This window comes from Penaeus vannamei, chromosome 24, assembly GCF_042767895.1.
Source record: "Penaeus vannamei isolate JL-2024 chromosome 24, ASM4276789v1, whole genome shotgun sequence".
Lineage (NCBI taxonomy): Eukaryota > Metazoa > Arthropoda > Malacostraca > Decapoda > Penaeidae > Penaeus > Penaeus vannamei.
This window is the reverse complement of record NC_091572.1, coordinates 2,459,004-2,464,798: the sequence shown is the minus strand read 5'-3', so window position 1 is coordinate 2,464,798 and position 5,795 is coordinate 2,459,004.

The window sequence follows — 5,795 nt, the reverse complement described above, 5'->3', positions numbered from 1 at the left end:
TTCTTAACGGTCGAACAAAGCGAAATAAGGTCGGTTATTTGACTAATTTTCCTGGGAATTCCATGTTATTTTTTATAAGATTATATTTCTCTTCGTTTTTCGATATTCTTTATTCAGTTTGATTTTCATATTTGTTTATTGGTTATCTCTTTTATTTATTGTTTTGTGTTTATTTGCCCATTCTAATATTATTTAATTGTGTTTTATTTAGCTGGAGGTTCTTAACGGTCGAACAAAGCGAAATAAGGTCGGTTATTTGACTAAAATTCCAATTTTTTTTAAAGATTATGTTTTTTTATCCAGTTTGATTTTCATATTTGTTTATTGGTTATCTCTTTTATTTATTAATGTTTTGTGTTTATTTGTCCATGCTATGATCATTTAATCGTGTTTTCTTGCCCTTCCCTTCGTTGTTCCTGTTGCATGTGTGTGTGTGCCTGTGTGTGTGTGTGTGTGTGTGTGTGTGTGTGTGTGTGTGTGTATGTGTGTGTGTATGTGTGTGTGTGTGTGTGTGTGTGTGTGTGTGTGTGTGTGTGCGTGTGTGTGTGGAACGTTATCTAATGAATGTATTTTGTGAGTGTCAGACAAACCATTTCGTCTTTTGTTTATCTAAAAAATATACATATATATATCAGACGCAGATCGCTTATTTAATTAAAAATTCCCTGAAAATCATCAACGATGTGAAGTGTCATTAAATTTAATCTCGTATCCCATGTGTTTCTCTTTCCCTTTAAATGATTTTACCTTTTTTTTATTTTTTTTATTTTATTATTTTTTTTTTTTTAGCGTCCCTTTGTGATTGGCTATGGCTCTCTGGGAGGTAGCGAGTGGAAATAATAATTGAAAAAGATGGTAATATACAATAATAATAATGATAATATATAATAATAATAATAATAATAATATACAATAATAATAATAATAATGATAATAATATATAATAATAATAATAATAATGATAATAATGATAATAATAATAATAATACATAATAATAATAATAATAATAATAATAATAATGATAATAATAATGATAATAATAATAATAATAATATATAATAATAATAATAATATATATATAATAATAATAATAATAATAATGATAATAATAATAATAGTAATAATAATAATAATAATAATAATAATGATAATAATATATAATAATAATAATAATAATAATAATAATAATATATAATGATAATAATAATAATAATAATAATAATAATAATGATAATGATAATGATAATGATAATGATAATGATAATGATAATGATAATGATAATGATAATGATAATGATAATAATAATAATAATAATATATATAATAATAATAATAATAATAATATATAATAATAGTAATAATAATAATAATAATAATATATAATAATAATAATAATAATAATAATAATAATAATAATAATATTAATAAATAATAATAATAATAATAATAATAATAATAATGATAATAATAATAGTTCTGTACATGTTCAGCCTTATAAAACGGGGGGGGGGGGGAGCACATATTAACATTTATAAATATCTACAGAAATATTAAAAAGGACTTGGAAAGATTCAATCATTTGTTATTATCATCATTACTTTTATTATTATTGTTGTTTATATTATTATCATTTTAATTATCATAATTACATATTTCATTATCATTATTTTTATTATAATTATTGTTATTATTACTATTACTATTATTATTATTGTTATTACTATTATTATTACTATTATTATCATTATTATTGTTATTATTATTATCATTATTATTATCATTATTATTATTATTATTATCATTATTATTATTATCATTATTATCATTACTATCATTATTATTATTATCATCATTATCATTATCATTATTATCATTAGTATTATTTCTATTATTATCATTATCAATGTGCTTATTATCATTTCTGTCATTACTATTGGAGTTGCTTTTGTCATTATTATCATTTTCTGTATTAATGGTTATTTTTTGTATCAATATCACTAATATCATCATAATTAATATCATTCTTATTCTTATTATTATTATTATTATTATTATTATTATTATTATTATTATTATTATTATTATTAGTGGTAGTGGTATGATTATCATTATTGTTGCTGTTGCTATCATAATAATCATTACCATTATTAACTGTATCTATCTTCTTTTGTATTCATCATTATCATCATCTGCATCCATTATTCTTATCCGTATCCGTTAAGAACATTTATATCCTCTATCTATTATCATTATCTATACCTATTAATATTCTATTCATTATCATCATCATCATTATTACCATTATTGCTATTATTGATATTATCTTCATTATTATTATATCTATTACCATCATTATCAATGTGCTTATTATCATTACTATAACGCCAAATACCGCGCGGGGTATTTGGCGTTTCTCTGAGGAATCCTACCGTGGATCAGCAATCAGGGTCCGCACAATAGGGAAGCCAGAATGCTACTGCTTGGGTCAGCGTGCCTATGTTGCTGTTATATTGTGTTGTGTTGTGTCTGGGACGATTGTATTTGTGTCTTTGTTGTCGGGTTCAAGACGGATGGAGGGGTAGCGGGCCTATGTGTTTTTTACTTTCTTTTCTTTTTTTGGGGGGTGTTTGGGTGAAGGGGTAGCTGGCTTAATTTTTTTAAGGGTGTTTGGATGAAGGGGTAGCGGGCTTAATTTTTTTCTTTTAGGGTGTTTGGATGAAGGGGTGGCGGGCTTATTTTGTTTCTTTTTTAGGGTGTTTTAGGGTGTTATGTTGCTGTTGTATTGTGTCTGGGACGATTGTATTTGTGTCTTTGTTGTCGGGTTCAAGACGGATGGAGGTCTTGGCGCCAAATTGAGGGGTAGCGGCCTTATGTTTTTTTTATTTTCTTTTCCTTTTTTTTGGGTGTTTGGATGAAGGGGTAGCGTGGTTAATTTTTTTTTTTTTTAGGGTCTTTGGATGAAGGGGTAGCGGGCTTAAAATATTTGTTTTTATAGGGTGTTTGGATAAAGGGGTACCGGGCTTAAAATTTTTCTTTTACTGTGTTTGGGTGAAGGGGTAGCGGGTATAAATTTTTTCTTTTTTTAGGGTGTTTGGATGAAGGGGTAGCGGGCTTATTTTGTTTCTTTTTTAGGGTGTTTTAGGGTGTTGTATTGTGTTGTATTGTGTCTGGGACGATTGTATTTGTGTCTTTGTTGTCGGGTTCAAGACGGATGGAGGCCTTGGCGCCAAAATGGAGGGGTAGCGGGCTTATGTTTTTTTTTTTTTTTTCTTTTCCTTTTTTTCGGGTGTTTGGATGAAGGGGTAGCGGGCTTAATTTTTTTAAGGGTGTTTGGATGAAGGGGTAGCGGGCTTAAAATTTTTCTTTTTATAGGGTGTTTGGATGAAGGGGTAGCGGGCTTAATTTTTTTAGGGTGTTTGGATGAAGGGATAGTGGGCTTAATTTTTTTAAGGGTGTTTGGATGAAGGGGTAGCGGGCTTAAAATTTTTCTTTTGGGGTGTTTGGATGAAGGGGTAGCGGGCTTAACATTTTTTTTTTAGGGTGTTTGGATGAAGGGGTAGCGGGCTTATTTTGTTTCTTTTTTAGGGTGTATTAGGGTGTTATGTTGCTGTTGTATTGTGTCTGGGACGATTGTATTTGTGTCTTTGTTGTCGGGTTCAAGACGGATGGAGGCCGTGGCGCCAAAATGGAGGGGTAGCGGGCTTATGTTTTTTTTCTTTTATTTTTTTAGGGTGTTTGGATGAAGGGGTAGCGGGCTTAATTAAATTATTTTCTTTTACGGTGTTTGGATGAAGGGGTAGCTGGCTTAATTTTTTTACGGTGTTTGGATGAAGGGGTAGCGGGCTTATTTCTTTTACGGTGTTTGGATGAAGGGGTAGCGGGCTTATTTCTTTTACGGTGTTTGGATGAAGGGGTAGCGGGCTTATTTCTTTTACGGTGTTTGGATGAAGGGGTAGCGGGCTTATTTCTTTTACGGTGTTTGGATGAAGGGGTAGCGGGCTTATTTCTTTTACGGTGTTTGGATGAAGGGGTAGCGGGCTTATTTCTTTTACGGTGTTTGGATGAAGGGGTAGCGGGCTTATTTCTTTTACGGTGTTTGGATGAAGGGGTAGCGGGCTTATTTCTTTTACGGTGTTTGGATGAAGGGGTAGCGGGCTTATTTTGTTTCTTTTTTAGGGTGTATTAGGGTGTTATGTTGCTGTTGTATTGTGTCTGGGACGATTGTATTTGTGTCTTTGTTGTCGGGTTCAAGACGGATGGAGGCCGTGGCGCCAAAATGGAGGGGTAGCGGGCTTATGTTTTTTTTCTTTTATTTTTTTAGGGTGTTTGGATGAAGGGGTAGCGGGCTTAATTAAATTATTTTCTTTTACGGTGTTTGGATGAAGGGGTAGCTGGCTTAATTTTTTTACGGTGTTTGGATGAAGGGGTAGCGGGCTTATTTCTTTTACGGTGTTTGGATGAAGGGGTAGCGGGCTTATTTCTTTTACGGTGTTTGGATGAAGGGGTAGCGGGCTTATTTCTTTTACGGTGTTTGGATGAAGGGGTAGCGGGCTTATTTCTTTTACGGTGTTTGGATGAAGGGGTAGCGGGCTTATTTCTTTTACGGTGTTTGGATGAAGGGGTAGCGGGCTTATTTCTTTTACGGTGTTTGGATGAAGGGGCAGCGAACTTAAAATTTTTCTTTTAGGGTGTTTGGATGAAGGGGTAGCGGGCTTAAAATTTTTATTTTAGGGTGTTCGGATGAAGGGGTAGCGGGCTTAAAATTTTTATTTTAGGGTGTTCGGATGAAGGGGTAGCGGGCTTAAAAATTTTCTTTTTATAGGGTGTTTGGATGAAGGGGTAGCGGGCTTAAAATTTTTCTTTTGGGGTGTTTGGATGAAGGGGTAGCGGGCTTAAAATTTTTCTTTAAGGGTGTTTGGATGAAGGGGTAGCGGGCTTAAAATTTTTCTTTTAGGGTGTTTGGATGAAGGGGTAGCGGGCTTAAAATTTTTCTTTTAGGGTGTTTGGATGAAGGGGTAGCGGGCTTAAAATTTTTCTTTTAGGGTGATTGGATGAAGGGGTAGCGGGCTTAAAATTTTTCTTTTTATGGGGTGTTTGGATGAAGGGGTAGCGGGCTTATTTTGTTTCTTTTTTAGGGTGTTTTAGGGTGTTATGTTGCTGTTGTATTGTGTCTGGGACGATTGTATTTGTGTCTTTGTTGTCGGGTTCAAGACGGATGGAAGCCTTGGCGCCAAATGGAGGGGTAGCGAGCTTATGTTTTTTTTTTCTAGGGTGTTTGGATGAAGGGGTAGCGGGCTTAAAATTTTTCTTTTAGGGTGTTTGGATGAAGGGGTAGCTGGCTTAATCTTTTAGGGTGTTTGGATGAAGGGGTAGCGGGCTTAATTAAATTATTTTCTTTTACAGTGTTTGGATGAAGGGGTAGCTGGCTTAATTTTTTTACGGTGTTTGGATGAAGGGGTAGCGGGCTTAAAATTTTTCTTTTTATAGGGTGTTTGGATGAAGGGGTAGCGGGCTTAATTTTTTTAAGGGTGTTTGGATGAAGGGATAGTGGCCTTAATTTTTTTTAAGGGTGTTTGGATGAAGGGGTAGCGGGCTTAAAATATTTCTTTTAGGGTGTTTGGATGAAGGGGTAGCGGGCTTATTTTGTTTCTTTTTTAGGGTGTTTTAGGGTGTTATGTTGCTGTTGTATTGTGTCTGGGACGATTGTATTTGTGTCTTTGTTGTCGGGTTCAAGACGGATGGAGGCCGTGGCGCCAAAATGGAGGGGTAGCGAGCTTATGTTTTTTTTCTTTTC